The sequence below is a fragment of the Felis catus genome, chromosome D1 (assembly GCF_018350175.1).
Source record: "Felis catus isolate Fca126 chromosome D1, F.catus_Fca126_mat1.0, whole genome shotgun sequence".
Lineage (NCBI taxonomy): Eukaryota > Metazoa > Chordata > Mammalia > Carnivora > Felidae > Felis > Felis catus.
In genome coordinates, this window is record NC_058377.1 from 77,956,550 (window position 1) to 77,977,368 (window position 20,819).

General features: G+C 35.5%; 1 long non-coding RNA gene across 4 annotated transcripts in view; it reads right to left on the minus strand.

Moving 5' to 3' along the window:
• The window catches only part of LOC123380544, a 43,834-nt gene extending 23,396 nt beyond the window's left edge, over nt 1–20,438 (minus strand). For all 4 annotated transcript variants that reach the window (XR_006586453.1, XR_006586451.1, XR_006586452.1 and 1 more), the window contains exons 1-2: nt 20,391–20,438; nt 12,377–12,419 (exon numbers count right to left, since the gene is read on the minus strand). This is a non-coding gene — a long non-coding RNA (uncharacterized LOC123380544). The remainder of the gene's footprint in view (nt 1–12,376; nt 12,420–20,390) is intronic.
• Nucleotides 20,439–20,819: the final 381 nt, after the last annotated feature.

Here is a 20,819-nt window from a genome sequence, read left to right on the forward strand (position 1 = left end):
TTTTGCTGTATGTCTGGAATTGAATCAGTTTTTAAATTACAAAATGAAAATGTTAAGAGCGCTACCTGAGTTGTGAGAGGCAGGGGCATGGGTGAACTCTCTAGGAAAAGTCAGCTCTAAAGTCCTTTGCGTGGCAGACTCCGAGATCCTAAGGTGGAGGTTACAGACTGCAACAGATAAAAAGGTAAATCCACAAGGATGACAGCTAGCCAACACCAGCACAGGCAGGAAGGCTGACTACCTTTGCCGGTACATGTGGTATTCCCATTTTAAAAGTACATTTTCAGCTCGAAGTCATAAATCTCATGTTAAACTAAAAAACAAAGAAAACATAGCCACAATCTTTGCAATCTTTAAATGATGAAATGTGGTAACCTTGGCTATATATATATATATATATATATATATATATATAATACATTTTGTGTAAAAAGGAAAATGTGGAACTAATATAAATAAATCATGTTTTACAAGTTATTTGCAACTGACTGCTTTATATGAATCTACCATATGAGCCTATACTACACCTTATAAACATGAAAAAAAAATAACTAAATCAGCAGGAGGGACTTCTTTCCCTCAATAAAAGAACCATATGCCACGTAGAAAGGAAAATGATCAAATCCACCAATGCTGTGTCTGAACCTCTGTCCTTGCTCAGTCACAGTAAACAGCTGAACCCAACCATCCATTTTACATAATGACATACAGTAATCTTTACTTAGGATGTGAATCAGGGGAACAGCTAAGTGGAGGGACTTTCTGTTCCTGATTCCATCACCTGAGAAGCCACACACAGAAATATTCTTACTGAAAAGTCGGATACAGCCCATGATAAAGACCTGGTGTAAAAGTCCCTATTCCCCATCCCAGTGGGGTGAGGAGAAGGTAATCAGCAAATGCTGTCATCATCAATCAACCAGAATTATCACCAATCCAGGTGAAAGTTGAAAATTTTCAGTTTTCCATTTGAATCTTTCTCTCTTGTTGGTTAAGATATTTGGTTCTGCTGTTGATTTTGATAGTTTAATACTTGTGATAATTGTGATAGTTTATGCGGGTAATAAGAGTATCTGATTGGGGGCACATGGGTGGCTCAGTCAGTTAAGCCTCCAACTTCGGTTCAGGTCATGATCCCACACAGTTCGTGGGTTCAAGCCCCTCATCAGGATCTGTGCTCACAGCTCAGAGCCTGGAGTCTGCTTTGGCTTCTGTGTCTCCTTCTTTCTCCACCCCTACCCTGCTCGCTATCTGTCTCTCTCTGTTGCTCAAAAATAAATAAATGTAAAAAAAAAAAGATCTGATTCAATAAGGAAATATGTTCATCATAATTCTCATAGGATTTTGTCCTTACACCTACTCTATCAAGTAGAATGTTAAGAATTTAATGATTTACCCCATATTTTTTAGTACTCTACATTGGAAAAGAAAAAAAACCCACTAATTTCTTTCAAGAAATTTCTTTTAAGTTAATTTCTTTAAAAAAAATTTTTTTATTTATACTTACAAAGCCGGAAAGATCAGTCTCTCCCTCACTATACTGAAATGGATCATTAGTAAATATTTAGCATGGAATATCATCTGCTTTCCAAGGCTCTTGACAGGGAAACATTATTTGTGAATACCTCAGTACAAAAGGCAAAGTTTAATATGCAGCTTCAACTTCTAGATTTTATCATTTCAGAGCCGGCCCTTAGGTGCCCCCATTCTTTCATTCTTTTTTCTTTGCTCTTATAGTAGTATGTATGCTTATGGTTCCTTCATTCTCAGTATTTCTGAATAGAAAAAATAATGATAAAGGTTTCAGTGCATTCTATTTATTACTTATGCAATAATAAATATGTTAAGTCAAATTTTAAGAAAAGGAATAGATCAAATAAGTAAGACCTTATTTATGTAACACTTAAGCTTAGCTAATTTAAAACTTAGAGTCCTAGTTACATTTCCATTGTAAAAACTAATTATTTATTAAATTCTGTTAAGCTTAGTTAACAAAGGGTTAGGTTTTTTTTTATCCTTGTATTTTGCCAGTTTCACTATGATATGTCCTGCAGAAGATTGATTCAAGTTACATCTGAAGGGAGTTCTCTGTGCCTCTTGGATTTCAATGCCTTTTTCCTTCCCTAGATCAGGGAAGTTCTCAGCTATTATTTCTTCAAATACACCTTCAGCACCTTTCCCTCTCTCTTCCTTCTCTGGAATACCAATTATGCGTAGATTATTTCTCTTTAGTGCATCACTTAGTTCTCTAATTTTCCCCTCATACTCCTGGATTTTTTTCTCTCTCTTTTTCTCAGCTTCTTCTTTTTCCATAATTTTATCTTCTAGTTCACCTATTCTCTCCTCTGCCTCTTCCATCCGAGACATGGTCGTCTCCATTTTATTTTGCAGCTCATTAATAGCATTTTTTTTTAGCTCCTCCTGGGTGTTCCTTAGTCCCTTGATCTCTGTAGCAATAGATTCTCTGCTGTCCTTTACACTGTTTTCAAGCCCAGCAATTAATTTTATGACTATTACTCTAAATTCACTTTCTGTTATATTGTTTAAATCATTTTTGATCAGTTCGTTAGCTGTCATTATTTCCTGGAGGTTTTTTTGAGGGGAATTCTTCCGTTCAGTCATTTTGGATAGTCCCTGGAGTGGTGAGGAACTGCCAGGCACTTCCCCTGTGCTGTCTTGAATAACTTGCGTTGGTGGGCAGGGCCACAGTCAGACCTGATGTCTGCCCCCAGCCCACCGCTGGGGCCACAGTCAGACTGGTGTGTGCCTTCTCTTCCCCTCTCCTAGGGACGGGATTTACTGTGGGGTGGCGTGGCCCATCTGGGCTACTTGCACACTGCCAGACTTGTGGTGCTGGGGATCTGGCGTATTAGCTGGGGTGGATCGGCAAGGTGCATAGGGGCGGGAGGGGCAGTCTCAGCTCGCTTTTCCTTCGGAGATCCGCTTCCAGAGGGATCCTGCGGCACTGGGAGGGAGTCAGACCCGACGGAGGGATGGATCCGCAGAAGCACAGCATTGGGTGTTTGCACGGTGCAAGCCAACAAAGGGTTAGTTTTAAGAAGGTCAGAAGTGGATGAAATGGCTTTTTATCACTTGTTGTCACAAGCAACTCTAACTTTCATAATTTTGTATCCATGTTGCAATTTAGGGTGATTTAAGTGTTAACATAGCTTTTGTAAGTGAACCAGTCTCAAACTATACAACGGAAGTGTTTATCTTATGTGTTTGCACATTTCTTACCATGATCAGAGCCTTACTTTATGGGAGTTATGGTAAGGTGTTAACCGACTGAATGAAGAACTAAATGCGTGAATTAGAAAATAAATAAAGAAGATCTGGTTCTTTTGATAAACAGATGCTATGTATTGAGGTAAACATTGATAGTCACTTAACTTAAAGGAAGATTACGCATATCATGCATATAATATAAAATGTATTGTGTGTACTCAGTGTGCATTGATGGAGTTGTACCTCTCCTTTGTTGCCAAGACAGACACTCAGCAGTTTAGAGAAACTTAACCATCTTATTAGTGAAATAAATACTATAAATACAGTTAATTATAAATAAATTCTGGGAAGTGCTAACTGTACTTCCTTGATTTAAAGTACATGTTTCCCATGTGTAATGTGATGGTGAACCTTTCAATTAATGGCTTATGTAGGTCAGGAAATAGATGAGCTATACAACCTGTCTCTAACTTATAATACTTCAACATACTCCTCTTTAGCCACCTCTTTATCTTAGAAACATAAAGATGTGGCCAGAATTATGTGTAAACAACACTCACACTCAACATTGAATTATAGTGATGAATGGTCTGCATGGCTGTACCAAAGAGCTGTTCCAGCAGTTAAAACATGAAGAAATTTGACGAGTGGCATATATCACTAGAAATTTGGGTCCAAAAAGTTTTTTCATATTCTACATTGTGTATTAGTCATATATGCTCAGTAGAAACATATCATCTCTCATGTAATCATTGTTCTTTCCTATAAAAACAGATTAACCAGAAAACCAACTCGAAACCAAAATATGTATGGAATAGAAAAACAAGTTTTCTTAATTATTTCTTTAAAAATAAGGATATATATCCAAATGATCTATTATGTTGGATACAGTTTAATAAGCCCTCAAGCTTCATTTTAAATGTTATCATTTACAGTGTTAAAATGGCTTGGTAATCTTTTCCAGACTGATAGGCACATTAGGAGCACAAGGAAACCACTGCAGTGGAAATTTACTGCCATTGATTTAAGTAAAAATGTTATAAAAGGTAAAATGTAAGAGATAATTCATCAATCTACAAAAATGTACTTCATATGTAATCAAGGATATTTATCATATTAAGATGAACAAAAACACAGCAGTCTTGTTTTAATTACTAAATGTATATCCTCAAAGGGGCATTGAAGTATTACTCATTACTTCTTTTGCATATGACCTATGGAAACATAATTTGATTCAATTATTATTGAGTTAATATGTTGATTATATTGTACATATTCCATATAATAAAATATACATAATACATGTCAGTATATTTTAACAAAATTACACAAAATACTGCATTATTTTATTGCTGGAATTTAAATGAATGACTTCAGTGAAATGCTATTTCATAAGACTTGTAAGTCAAAAAGGGAAAAACCCTATATTTCAAAATTCTCAATTCTTTACCACAGTTGTTCCCACGAAAGGACCATAAGAATATCAGAGGAATCGGAACACAAAAATCATTGCCCTAAAAAGTAAAAGTTACATCTGAGAAGATGTTACTTATCAGTTACAAAAGACAAATAGTCTGAATCACATAAAGGAAAATGACCAGATTAAGAAATTCATAATTAAAGTCTACCCAAGATGTCCCTAATACTACTATTACCAGGAAATGCTCTGAGCAAAAAAGCGTCATGTAGTCTTGGGAGAAATACCACATTTTCTCTGAGAATCTTTTACTTCTATCAATGTTTGCCTACATGTACGTGTGTGTTTGCATGCTTATTTCAATCTGTCTTCCCCATTAGTCGACAAATTCCATGACAGTGGGACTCACGGTTATTATGTCCAGCCTAAATGACAAAGACTCTCTACTTGACCAAGTTTTAGTCAGACTCCTCTGAATTTTTTTCTCAACTAGACCCTGACTCAGGCTTCTTTGTTTGGACTCTGCAGAGTCCAATTTTAGCAAGAATCCTGCGAAGTCAGTTTAACCAGCATCCCCCATTCTCTATCAATATCTGATCACACTCAAATCTGATCTGGTTGCTCATCTTCCAACCACCCCTCAGGAGATGTCTGATTGCCCTGGCCTGCCTTCAGTAGGAAGCCTGGTTACTGGTTGGTTAAGCCAGAGTCCTCCTCCGTCCTGATGTTTCCTCTTAGTGGTTTTCCATCCACTGACCGCGCCCCACCCCCCCCACCCCCACTCCCTGCATCCGCATCTGCACCTGCACCTTGGCTCTGAAATAAAATCTTCACTCTTCTTTGTTGTAAGTAGGAGCTCTCTCCAGTCTCTTTCCCTACTACAAAAGTCCTTTGCAGTGGTTCTTAACACCTACTGTGATGGCCCTGATGAAAGTCTGCCTTACTGCCTTTAACAAGTGCCATGAATAATTTTTGTCCTTAACATGACAAAGAGTATGCCCTCAGATTTTTTTTAAAATTACAATAACATTAAAATGTCTCTCAGTTGGAAATTAATGATGTGTACTAGAATATTAGAAGTTTTGGGGCGCCTGGGTGGCTCAGTCGGTTGAGCTTCCCTCTGGCTTCAGCTCAGGTCATGATCTCACAGTTTGTGAGTTTGAGCCCCGAATTGGGCTCTGTGCTGACAGCTCAGAGCCTGGAGCCTGTTTCGGATTCTGTGCCTCCCTCTCTCTCTGCTCCTCCCCCGCTTGTGCTCTCTTTCTCTCTCAAAAATAAATAAACATAAAAAAAATTTTAGAAGTTTTAAGTGACTCTTCAGTAATGGAAACTATTTAATTTTTAAATTTCTGTTTTGCAACAGAAAAATTCATTTTGGGAAACTGAAATGCTAGGCTAATTGTAGCTTTCCAATTCTGGCATGTAATGTAGTCAAAATAAATATAAAGATAAGACAAGAAAAAAATGGCTATGAGGATAGGTATCCAAGTTGAAACATATGTTTAAGGCAGAACTCATTTTGTAAACTATTTGGACATTAAGCAAGTTTTGCTACCTATGATTACTATATTCCAAGGATTGAACTTGGTTTTTAGTTATTTGAATCCCATACACAATGCTATGTAACATGAGCAAGATACTGCCTTAATACTATCTTTACTTGTATATTTTTCCCATGCATATGTTAACCTAAAGTAATGCTTTAGGTTGCGCTTTCCTATAATATTAGTAGCATCAATATGATAACTGATATGTAGATACGATAATAACTTTCTTATATAAAATTAATACATTGGGGTGCTTGGATGGCTCAGTTGGTTGAACGTCTGACTCTTGATTGCAGCTCAGGTCATGATCCCATGGTTTGAGACTGAGCCTCCCATTGGGCTCTGTGCTGACAGTGAGGAGCCTGCTTGAGATTGTCTCTCTCCCTGTCTCTTTGCCCCTCCCTCACTCTCTTTCTCTCTCTGTCTCACTCTCAAAATAAATACAGAAACATTTTTTAAAAAGTTAACACATCCATATTATTGACTGAAAGTTAGTTACACTCTTCAATGGTGTGGAGTTCCTCAAAAAATTAAAAATAGAATTACCCTACGACCCAGCAATAGCACTACTAGGAATTTATCCAAAGGATACAGGAGTGCTGATTTATAAGGGTGCATGTACCCCAATGTTTATAGCAGTGCTATCAACAATAGCCAAATTATGGAAAGATCCCAAATGTCCATTAACTGATGAATGGATAAAGAAGATGTGATTTATATATACGATGGAATACTATTTGGCAATGAGAAAGAATGAAATCTTGCCATTTGCAACAACATGGATGGAACTGGGGGTATTATGCTAAGTTAAATAAGTCACTCAGAGAAAGACAGATACCATATGTTTTCGTTCATATGTGGAATATGAGAAACTTAACAGAGGATGATGGGGGAAGAAAAAGGGAAAAATAGTGTCAGAGAGGGGGACAAACTATAAGAAACTCTTAAATACAGAGAACAAACTGAGGGTTGATGGGATGGGTGGGGAGAGGGGGAAATGGGTGATGGGCATTGAGGAGGACACTTGCTTGGACAAGCACTGGGTGTTGTATGTAAGCGATGAATCATGGGAATCTACTTCCAAAGCCACGAGCACACTGTATACACTGTATGTTAGCTAACTTGACAATAAATTATATTTAAGAAATAAATAAATAAAGCTAATCTGCAGTGCAAAAAAAAATGAAAAATTTATTTTTATGTAGATTCAGCCATAGTCTCAATATTCTAGACTTTGAGAGAAAGCCATTTTAAATACATTATGCATGCAATTATATATGAAAATATATATACATCATAATAGATGTAATCTTTTGCATTTTAATTTTTTCAAACCTGCAGTGTCTTTTACACATTTTTCTATTTTCTAGCCAAAACTACTATTAGTAAAAGATGTATTTATTTGTACTGTTTAAAGTAAAATTCCAGGAGTAAAATTCTGAAAGATAATGCACAGCTATTGTGAATAGTTTCAATGTTTCATCAAAATCTATTCAATGGGTATGTCAGTCAAATCAGTAAATCCTCCAAAGATAAGAATCACTTCCCCCCAAATCATTAAGTGTAAGTTAAGAAAAATTCAATATGAAAATTCTCTGTAATATATTCTTTTCTATTTGCATGAAAAATATTATAGAAATGCAGAAAATGTATACTTTGTATCTCAATAAAAATTAAGGCTTATTTGTCCATTATAAAGTTTCATATCAGAAACTACATCTTTGATTCTTTTTGCATGAGTGGAAGACAATGGAAGTTAATGGACTACTATATTTCCTTCTACATAAGAGTCTCAGCAGATATGAATTCTTATCTTTCCATGTTTATAATTCGATCATGATAATTTGTATAATATCTACATGGATCAGGAATATATCTTTCTGTTCACCACCTAACATTTTATCAGGATGTCTCAAATTAATCTTCTCTTCCTCCTTACTTTCTTATATGCCTTTTACTATGTTTCCTTAAAATTTCTTATACTATTTTGCTCATTTGATTAGGTGTTTCTAGAAGCAAGAAAATCTCAAACATTATAGTTGCATTGATAGGTATATGTACCAGGATAGAAATATCTGAATATTTTTTCTCTGACCCTCACTCTCCCCAAATCTCTCATATCTTACACTGAAGCTATTTCTTAAACATCAATATACGCCACACAATTAAAAAAATATTATACATGTGCTAAGTTATCTCTTGTGATTGTAATGGTTTTAATAATAGTTGTCTATTTTTTTTAAATGTATCTTTAAGTATGTCATACTTTATCTTTTTTTTTTCAATATATGAAATTTATTGTCAAATTGGTTTCCATACAACACCCAGTGCTCATCCCAAAAGGTGCCCTCCTCAATACCCATCACCCACCCTCCTCTCCCTCCCACCCCCCATCAACCCTCAGTTTGTTCTCAGTTTTTAACAGTCTCCCATGCTTTGGCTCTCTCCCACTCTAACCTCTTTTTTTTTTTTCCTTCAAATAGTTGTCTACTTTAAATCAGAGATTTATCATTTAAAAAAATGTTTTAACATTTGTGTATTTTTTGAGAGACAGAGAGAAACATAGTGTGAGTGGGAGAGGGGCAGAGAGAGAGGGAGTCACAGATTCTGAAGCAGGCTTTGAGCTGTCAGCACAGAGCCCGTTGTGGGGAGCAAACTCACGAACCACTAGATTGTGACCTGAGCTGAAGTCAGACTGAGCCACCTAGGCGCCCCTCAGAGATTTATCATTTTAATTTAAACTGGAAATATATGATAGCATTAGTATATGTAACAAAAATAAGTGCACCTTTGCAAACAAATTGAAATTTTAATCAAATCCTATTTTACCTGTTCTTAGATTATTATCTACACCATCTATTTGGATTATCTTGGAGATTGCATATATAATTTTAAAATATCACTAGATGAACAAACAAATATGATCTAGAGGTGTTCTGTCCAATACAGTAGCCACTGGTCACGTATGACTATTTAAATGTAATTTAATTAAAATTAACTTTAACAAAATTAAAAATTCAGTTCTTCAGTTACATTAGCATACTTCAAGTACTCAATAGACACTTGTGGCTGCCATATTGGACTGCACAGATTATAGGTTAAAGTTATTTTTGCCATTATAACATTTCATTATCAGGAAAGTTCTATTGTTCAGCTCTGGTCTGGTGAGGTGAGATCAAATCAGCTGTAAGAAACTAGAAGGTATTTTTTCTGAAGTCATAGTCTTGCATATAAATAATTCAAGATTTCCCTTTTAATATCCTCCATATTTCAGTGACACAGGCAGCCAGTAAGTAATGTTTCCTTCACCTTTCTCACAGATGTGACATGGATGTGATTATTTTTCTGTTTCTTGAGGGCACGTCACACTTGGAGTTCCCCATGGTACTATGCTACTAATTCCCAGAATTTCATTCCTTTTTGCACTCAAACATTTTACTGTGGCCGAAAAATCTAGTTTTTCAGTTTAGTTGATGTAAAGTAATTATTCTTCACCATCATTTTGCTGCCAAAGATCCTGGATTAGTTGAGGCTTACTGATACTGGATGACTTTATCAGGAGAAAAAAAAAAGATAGCATACTCAGTGCTGTCTCCCCTATAATTTAATATAAAGTTTTCTCATCAAGGCCTGAAAATTCCTTCTAGTTTTATGAGTTCTTTCTTTCCAAAAGACCCTTCATTATAGCTATTTCATATCTTCTTTCTTCTTAAGGTTCCATTTACTTCCCTTCATCCTCACTTAGAGCAAGTGACTATGTAATATTTTCTTTTTTTTTTTTAATTTAAATTGGAGTTAGCATACAGCGTAGTCTTGCGATCAAGGCTACCTACCTGTGCTTTTACATGTAAGTTCTCTCATACTTTTTGCTTCCACACTCTTGTCTACATCTCTGTTCTCTCCCTTCCCTGATGTTGTAATCTTCTGGGAAAGAGAGCCTATCTTCTGTTCCAAAAAAACTTTTCCATCCATTGCCTTTAAATTCTACCCGCTCTTGTCTTTCTGTAATGTCTTAAATCTCTAACTCCTTCCTGGTTCCTCTTTATATTGCATAGGATTATATGGTCACAAACAACAGAGATTATCCCTGGCCAACTATGAAAAAGAAAATTTATTGGAAGCACATAAATTCCTCACAGACTTACAGGAAGAGTTGGAAAAAACAGGAAAGGGCCAGAAACCAGAGGAGCTCTAAGGATCCAGACGATGAGCTCAAGTCAGGCAAGACACCACGATTAAGGTGGATCAACTCTAACCATTTTTCTCACATTTTGGCCTAGGAGAGAGCAGAGCACCTTAACCAGAGTGCCACCTGCCTGTATACAAAGGGACAGAGTAGTTTTCCTAAAGCAAGAGCAGGGTGTTGTCACTTGAAGAGACACTGCATGCTAGAATGCATGAACTGCAAATCTGCATTATACTTCCCTTTCAAACATACACAAAACCACTTTATATTCACATGTACACACAAATGCACCCCCTAAAATATTATATCATTGGCCTCCTACAATTATCACTCCATAATAATATATATTATTCATTGGGCATTCATTGAACATTGAGTGTTATATGCAAACACTGTTCTAAATATTTTCATACGCTATATTATTTATTTCTACAAGTACGTTGTTGGTAGGTGCTATTATGATCCTCATTTCTTTCAAATGAAGAAACCAAGTCTGTTGCTCAATAGGGTCCAACTTGCATCTTCCTGGTTCCAAATACTGGATTCTAAGCAAATATGCTGGAATATTTCTATTTGCAATGAGTTTTTCAAGTAAGGAGTCTGTGGTCTGTTTTGTATGTTTTTATTACATTCATAATTTTCTTTAGTCTTCTAAAAATGGTCTTCTGTTTCTTTCAAGCCCTGAGACACTACTAAATCTCAGTTTATCAAAAATTTTCTCTTAGTCAAATGCAAGGCAATTTCTTTCTCAGACTTCTGTTTCCAGATAACACCATGAACCATCCTTTTATCAAAATGTTCTTCAGTTTTGAGGCACCTGGGTAGTTCAGTTGGTTGAGCGTCCAGCTCTTGATTTTGGCTCAGGTCATGATCCCAGGGTCACGGAATCAAGCCCCATGTTGGGCTCTGCACTGACAGCTCAGAGCCTGCTTGGGATTCTCTCTCTCCTTCTCTCTTTGCCCCTCCCTTGCTCCAGCTCTCTCTTTCTCAAAATAAAGCAAACAAAAAATGTTCTTCAGTTTTTGTGACACCATGTTCCTCTTGCTCTCCTCTCTTCTTCCTGTATGTCAGCTCCAAAGATTGTTCTTTCTCCTTTTGTGTCAGAACCCTGGATGACTTCCTTAGCGTATAAGCCATAAATGCCAAAGACAAAAAAAAAAAAAAAAAAAAAAACAAGGCCAAGGACAGAACATTTATGCCAACTTTCTTAGAGAGCTAATCAAGTCTTGTGGCCATAATTACTCAGTGCTATTTATGTCAAATGATGCATACCAATTTCTAACTCTTTAAATTCTAATTTCATATTTGCAGCTATCTGCAGGCCACTAGCCTTTCCAGCTTATTTATAAAATGTATCTTAATTGGCCATCCTTTGGAACATCTCTATTTCTGTATTAGAACAATTAGGCCACTAAATCCTGCCAACTATTTAAATTATTTTAGGATTTTTGCCTGGATCACTGAAATTGCCCCTTAAATATAATGGAATGATGATTGCTTAATTGATATTAGTCTTAGGAGGTGCCTGGGTGGCTCAGTCGGTTAAGCATCCAACTTCTGCTCAGGTCATGATCTCATGGTTTGTAGGTTCGAGACCCGCATCAGGCTCTGTGCTGATAGCTTGGAGCCTGGAGCCTGCTTCAGATTCTGTGTTCTCTCTCTGCCCCTCCCCTGCTTGCACACGCACTATCTCTCCCTTTCTCTCAAAAATAAGTAAAAACATTTAAAAATTAAAAAAAATATATTAGCCTTAGATTTCCCCCAGTCACTCTGATCTCCAGAACTGAATACATCTAAATAGCATACTCCACTTTGCTCACTTCCCCAGCCAATCCTCACCATGGGGCAGAGCTTAGAAGAGATTTTCGCGGTCATAAACCCAGTAGTATCTGCTATACCTTTTTGAGTCATGAACATCCACCCATATGCCCATAAAAACTTAGTATCTTCAAACCCTGCTAAGGAAGATGGTATCTTGCAGCAGTCATAGATACATACCTTTGACTGAGTTGTTTAACTTTCTATTCTTCAGTTTCCTTAACTGTAAAATGAAGAGGATAAGGTCACTTACTTTACATGGTGCTGTAAAGAAATAAATGACTAATCAAATAAATGAACAAGTAATCCCAAGCAGAGTAAGTGCTATGATAAAAATAAAACAGACTTATGTAATAGAGTAAATCAAGCACGTAAAGGGTGGTGGGGGAGGGAGGGTTACTTCATACAATCAATGTATCCAACTAACAACTACCCAACTTAGGGGCGCCTGGGTGGTTCAGTCGCTTGAACATCTGACTTAGGCTCAGGTCATGATCTTGTGGTCTGTGAGTTTGAGCCCCGCATCGGCCTCTGTGTTGACAGCTCAGAGCCTGGAGCCTGCTTCGGATTCTGTGTCTCCCTCTCTGTCTGCCTCTCCGCCGCTCATTCTCTGTCTCTCCCTGTCAAAAATACATAAACATTAAAAAAAAATTAAAAAAAAAATAAACTACCCAGCTCCTATTCTTCCATCTGGCACACACAGATATCATGAAATATTTTGTCAAATATCTTGCTCAAATTGTGATAAGTTTTGTCTATGGCATTTCCAAGAATAGCAGCCTAGTAAATTTCACATAAATTCAATAATTTTTGCTTTCATGACTTGTTCTTAGTGAATTCCTTGCTGGCTGCCTCCAGTTACTTTCTGCTTTTGTCGGTGCTCACCAAATCATCTGTTCAGTAATTGGTTATGAATTTTAAAGTAAACAGCATAATGCTTGTTTCTATGTTTGTTTGTTTTTTCACCAGTGAGCAGATTATATAGAAAACCCTAGAAAGCTATATCTTTAAATTTGATTTATCTCAATATTGTGACTCTGTTAGAGAAAGAAAAGACAAAGACAAACAAGGATCTGTAGACAACCAGCAGGTTGAGGGGGTAGTGGGTGGAAAATTACTAAGAAGAGACATCAAACACAGGGGGATTCTTGCTAAACTGGCCTTACAGGATTCTTGCTAAAGAGAGACCAAGGACCTAACATTTAAAGTAGGAGTTGAAGAACTTTATCAGATATCAAGGGTGATCAAATATCAAGGGTGGGACTACTTAGGATTATTTGCTAAAACTGGACTGAGCAGGCCAAAGACAGAACTGGATAGGGGCCAAATTTGACGGTTGGTTGAAAAGAAGTTTCAGGAGAGCCTAACTAAAGTTAGCTGAAGAGAGAGTGTTTGTCAATTTGAAGTCACCCATTTTAGTTATTAATTTCTCTATGACATAACATGGGTTGCAAATTAAAAACAAAAAGAATCTAAATGAGTGATGGCTGGCTATGAACTGAATAAATGACACGATTGTCAGTGATTTAAAAAAAAATCCCTTCTTAGCAATTTCTGACCTCTATTAAAGCTTAGCAACATCTGTCCTTTGGAATAAAATGAAGAAACCATTATGGTGACAAACACTCAAATAATATCCTGTCTTCAAACAGTTATATGAGCCCATTTTCTTGAAAGTTATTCTAAACTGAGTTATCATTTAAATTATTCACCATGCATAATTATATCTCCAAGGCGCCATTGTAAAGCAAATATTTTTACTGACAGCAGAATTTCAGAATAGAATATTTGAAGCATGATAAACGAATTTCTATTAATTCAATTAATATAAAATAAGGCACTCGCATAATTATTGTACTCTCTCTTTTCTTTCTTCTAATTTTTTTTAAAAAAATTTAAACATCTTTTTTTAATTTGAGAGAGAGAGACTGTGCAAGCAGAGGAGGGGGGCAGAGGGAAAGAGAGAGAAACTTAAGCAGTCTCCTCGCTGGTCACGGAACAGGACTCAATCTCACAACTGTGAGATCATGACCTTGAGATCATGACCTGAGCTGAAATCAAGAGCTGGATGCTCAACTGACTGAGCCACACAGGCACCCCACCCCCCTTCTTCTAATCTTAACACTGTGTATCTTTATGTATTTTTTCATAATTAGGATATCAAAAAAGGTAGAGATTTGCTTGATAACTAATAAACATTGTTAACCAATATGTTATCTTTTAAGACATGCCAATAGTCTGCAACAGAAGGGTCATAATCATTTCTACCTTTCTACCAATCTTTTCTGACTCAAAAGAAATTCTGAAAAGCACTGATTTCATACTTCCATCTCAAAGTTACAAACAAATCACTTTCTTTTGTGTTTTTTGTTTTTTTATTGTTTTTAATGTTTATTCATTTTTGAGAGACAGAGGGCAAGTGAGGGAGGGGCAGGGAGACAGGGAGACACAGAATCCAAAGCAGGTTCCAGGCTCTGAGCTGTCAGCACACAGCCCGATGTGGGGCTCGAACCCACGAACTGTGAAATCATGACCTGAGTCAAAGTCGGATGCTCAACCGACTGAGCCACCCAGGTGCCCCCAGACAAATCATTTTCAATGAACAGATCTAGTTATAAACAAAGTATGTTATTCTTCCTTTATAAAAAGAAAAACAACTTCTAGCAAAATAAGTAAAATAATAAATAAATAAATAAATAAATAAATAAATAAATACATTTGGTTGTGAAGTATGTATAATTGTTTATAGTAACACACACACATTTTGTTTTATCAGTTAGACAATTGCCTCTTTTCTCTGGCTTCTTTCATCTTTGTGCCTTCTGTTGTTATCACATATATTAGTAGTTCAGGGAGAAAATGTATCTGATTGCTGCGCAACTGCTCTCAAAAAAGATATAAATCAGTTCCACAGGGTCTACAGATACACATTTAAAATTTATCAAATCCATGGCCCACTGATGAGTATAAAGTTTACATGTCTGGTCAGCTTGGCAGTGGTTACCAAATCAATTAGATGGTGGCTATGTTGACATACTTCCTTAATAGCCTTCATAAAGATCATTTTAAGAAAAATATTTGGCACTTTTATTGTCTATAAAAATTCTATATGCTTACTACAATAATTCAACAAAAGTACCAATAAAAATGTAGGAAAATCTTTCTTTATTCTATTTAGCAATAACAATCATCAAATTCAGCTGAACTGCCAGATACTTTTCTATGCATAGATCTATGTCTATATCCATGTTGATAGCTGGATCCATATCCACATCTGTCTAGGGATTCAGGTAAGTAGATAGTAAATACACAAGCAGATAAATAGATAGTATCTACTATGTAGTAGAGAAGTATGTAGGTATAAGAAAGTAAATATGTTTATTAAGTGACTTTTATTGAATTTTAACTGACATACAATATAACATTACAGAAAATAACATTACAAAAATTGGATTTAACACTAAAAATTGATGGACCCTATGCTAACAGTCCCTGATGTTAACATTGCAAATAATATCTTCTGCTGAGGCACTTAATTTTCAAGCTAGATTTTTCTTTCTCTTAGATAGAAAAAATAAATCTGTTTCATCAAAACATATTATTGAAGAATGAGAAAAACCATCAGTAGATAGTAACACTAAAATGACATGAATGTTGGAATTGTCTGACAAGGGTTTTAAAACAACAATCATACAAATGATTCAATAAACAATTACAAGCACTTGAAATAAATAGGAAAAAATAAAAACAAAGGAAAGGCCCCAATAAAGAAATAAAAAAATATAAAGAAGAACCATGTGAATATCTTAGAACTACAAAATTCAATAGAAATAGAAATTCAAAGGAAGAGCTCAACAACAGAATGCAGGGGGTGGAGGAGGGCAGAAAAAGAATTAGTGAACTCAAATATAGAATTCTAGGTATTATCCAACATGAACAAAAGAAAAAATAAATTGCAGGGGGGGAAATTATGAGCAGAGCTCAGTGACTTATTTAAGTAAAACAAAATAGTTAACATCATGTCATTGGACTCAAGGAAAGAGAGGAGAAAAAGAGTGGGACTGAAAAATATTCTAAGACCTAATGGCTGAAGTGTTTCCATATTTGGCAAAAGACATAAGCCTATAGATTCAAACGTGGATGGGCCTTGAGGGAATTATGCCAAGTGAAATAAATCAGACTGAGAAAAGCAAACATCATGATTTCACTCACATGTGGAATCTAAAAAACAAAACAAATGAATGAATAAACAACAAGCAGAATCAGATCTATAAATACAGAGAACTGATAGTTGCCAGAGGGAAGGGTTTGGGGGATGGATGAAATGGGTGAAAGTGGGTAGGAGATATAGGCTTCCAGTTATGGAATGAGCAAGTGTTGAAAATAAAATGCACAGCATAAGGAGTATAGTTAATGATATTGTAATAGTGTTGTATGGTGACAGATGGTAGCTATACTTGTGTGAGCATAGCATAATGTATAGAAAGTAGAATCATTATATTCTACACCTAGAACTGATGTAATATTGTGTGTCAACTATACTCCAATATTTTTTTTTAAAAGAAGCTGAGTAAATTCCAAATGGGGTAAAGCCAAAGAAATCCACAAAGATATACCATAATCAAACTTCCATAAACTATAGACAAAGAAAAAAATCTTAAAGCAGAAACAGAGAAATGACATTTTCCCACTAGAGGTAAAACTTCAAATGACAGATTTGTCATCATAAACCAGATACCAGAAGGAAATGGCACGTTTTCAAATGCTGAAAGAAAAGACATGTCAGCCCCAAATTCTATATCTGGCTTCAATTATCCTTCAGAAGTTAAGGGGGAAATCAAGACATTCTCAGATAAAGGAAAATGAAGAGAATGTATGGCCAATACACCTACCCTAAAAGAATGCCTAAAAGAAGTTCCTGAATATTCATGCACTTGATTGTTTCACTGAAGAAAGGTGTAGTTAGTATTCTTATCCAAATTATATAAAGGAAAAGTTGGAAGCTTAAAGCTATGAAAAACATTATTCAAAGTTGTCCAGAGATAGTGTTTTATGATAAAAATCAGTCATAAAGAAAAAGCTATTTAACATGTTTTATTTCCTCCTTTTTGGGTCCTTAGTTACACTTTACTTCCTCCACCATAAAAAGTGATTGTTTTCTTTAATCTTTTAAAACTCTTTAATGGAATTATAAATGCCTTTTAATTGTAATATAAGGTGTAATATTCCATTCATATAACTAGACTATAAAAATGGGTATAATACCTTTAACAAATTACAGAAACTATGTTCTTCAAATATCCTGCCTTAGCTAACGTCTATAATGACAAACAGTGAAATTATTTTGAATCTACTGGGGCCAATTTACTGGTGCAGCGCACAAGGTCCAGTGCTTCCAGCTATAATTAGAAAATGGCGCCTGCTCTCGATTAGTTTCGGTTACTATAGTAATTCCATATGCAACCTATGCCTGCTGACTAGTGAACTAGATCGTGTATCTTTTGTAAATTGCTCTTGTTAGTCACTTGCAATTTATTTTATGTTTCCAACAACAATTTTAAACCAGCATTGTCAGGAACACATGTTTTTGCAATTATTGGAAAAAACAGACCAGAGAATGTGCACCCTCAACCTCATCCCCACTATTGGCTATCAATATTCATGCAAACTACCGAATATTTTTGAAGATAATCAAATCATCGTGAACATATTTTTTTTAATACAAGACAGAAAACATACTTCCTTTTGGACAGAATATTGCAAAACTATGAGATTGCATAGCATATGAGAATCTCTAAAAGAGACTGTAAAATAACTTAGTCTGCATTGTTTTCCCCATTCTGCATTCTGATAGTCTTTATCAGTAATAGATTTTTTGAAATTTTATCTTAACATCCACTGTGGATTCAAATTCAGGGAATATTTTTAAGGTACCTAATGTGTCTAAGGTTAGCAAAAACCTTTTACCCATTCTTGTCCATGGCTGCATCTATATTCAGTGGAAGCTAACAGTGTGCTATTTTCTTGTTCCATTCTGGCATATTGTCAATGCTCATAAATGTATGCATAGCCTCAAACAGAATATCTTACAAAATAAGTATTGATAATATGTCAGATGGTTGGTATAATAATGAATATTTCAACAGCTATCCCATAGAGTTTTGAACAATTATAGAAGGTAAAATATCCAATACTGATTTACACACATATCTATATTTTATATATTGCTTTCCAGATGTACTTTTAAGAAATAAAAAAATTGGTTCATAACATAAAAATATATACACTAAATAAATTGGTTTGTAATAAGTTTTAGTGTATTAAATCACAGACTGGTGTATAAGTAGGTGATCAAGTGCTATTTGAATAAATGAGTAAACATTTGCAACACAAATATGAAACTGAAAGGTTATAGTGAGGAGGCTTTACTCGTGGTGAGAAACAAATAAATTTGTCTTTAGAATAAATTTATTTTAAATATTTATGCGATATATATTTTAAATATTTATTTTAAATATTTCAGTACAAATTTCAAATATGTCCCTAACATTAAGATTATAATAGACCTTATTCAGAACTTGATAATGCTACCTGTAATATATGCATAAATGTGAAATGTACACTGATTATTCACATTTTATAACCCTATGCTTATACTTCTGAATTACTGCATAACAAATTTTCTAAGATTTAAGTCCTGATCATTCATGAGATAAAAAGATAAAACCACAATGAGACTTTAAAACACTGTAAGCTCTTTTGAACCCAAACCTTTACCCCAATATTAAGAGTAATGAAGCTTCAAAAGACAGTTGTATACACATTAATTATTGTAATTATTCAAGCTGCTTTCCCTTAGGGCCACCAGATTTCTAAGCTGAAAGGGCATTCTTAGCCCACCAGGACAATTAGTACCTGATAAATGATGCTACTGCCACACTTCTAAGATAGTGATTGATCATTTCCAATTAATTCCTGAGAGAAATCAATGCTTCCTTCCTAGAGCATTTATGTTAACTAATTTATGTTAATATAAATTTCTATATTCACAATTATCTAGGGAAGATGGGCCATTCTATTTATAACTGGCCCAGGAATTTATAACTTTAGAGCATTGTTTCAGAGCTCCAAAAATGTGTAAAAGAGCTATAAAACCAAATGAAATTAAGCAATTTAATGACAGCAACTAAATCTTGACATTGATGAAGGTGGATCCATATCAAACACAACAAATAAGCTTTAGAAGGTTTTTCAGATTGTTGGCTTACAGTTTGAAATAGCTACCACATATTGAGGGCTCCACTCTCTTTGTTTGGATTTGTATTCCTTGGACCTACTAGGAAAATGACTTGTGTTTCTTAAAGATATGACCCAAAAGGTGACACTCTAATGAATAGGTGACACTCCTATTTTTTCTTGAGTCCATTCCCACACACTCATAAATAGTTATCAACTACTTATCATGCCAGTATGTCTAATGCTATGGAGAGGACAAATAACTTGACATCAGAAAGCTATCTTTTGAATTTGGCATCAGGTATTGAGGGCAGAAGTTAAATTGGTGTGGGTTAAAGGGAAAATGAGGACTTCCACTCTGGCGAAGCTATAACTGTATGTCCCATAGGGCTCAACTGCTACAAACATTTCAATTCTCAACAAAACATACTTTTAATGCTTCATTGGAATTTTAGGAAATAAAGGAAATTTCCTAGCCGCCCCTCTCACACTTCACCACCCTACCCCTCCACCCCCTGCCAAACATATATGTCCAAAGGCAGGGAGATGTGAGTAGCATGCAAACGTGTGGCTTCATGTTTGGGGCTACAGGAGTTCCAGCTGACTTCAGCGATATGATTCAAAGTAGCTCACTAGCACCATACTAACATTCCAATACATTTGAAGGGAGAAAGGGCATAAGGAAAAATAATTTCATGATCCTAGAGTGTGAGTCCTAAGCTGTTCCTATCAATTCTGCTTATATGTAACTGGTCAAAACCTAGTGTGAGGACCATACCCAACTGCAAAAGAAAATTGGATATTTACTAACTGGGTGGCCATTTCTAGCTGAAATGTGGGGGTGAGATAGTTTTATATATCAAAAAAGATATGTAGTACATCAAAACACAAGACTTTCAGTGAAAGAAGAATTCAGAAGTCACTTTAAATGTTATATAATAATACAAAAAGAGGGTACCTGGGTGGCTTACTCAGTTAAGCCTTCAACTTAGACTCCGGTCATGATCTCCCAGTTAGTGAGTTCAAGCCCACATCAGGCTTTGTGACGACAGCTCAGAGCCTGGAACCTGCTTTAGATTCTGTGTCTCCCCCTCTCTCTGTTCCTCCCCTGCTGGAACTGTCTCTGACTCTCAAAAATAAACAAACATTAAAAAAAAATAAACATAAAAAGAAGAGTTACAAATAAGCTAAATGTCTTTGTTCAAGAAGGAAAGAACAGAATAAAGCAAAAAAAAATGAACTTTTGAAAAGGAAAAAAAATGTATGATAAAGTGTTAGTTTGCTGGTAAAAATTATGTAATATTTAACATCTGAAGAGACTAACTGAAAAGAAAGAAAAGACAGGCTATGTAAGAAAAAAAAAGAGACAGAACTACAGATAACTAAT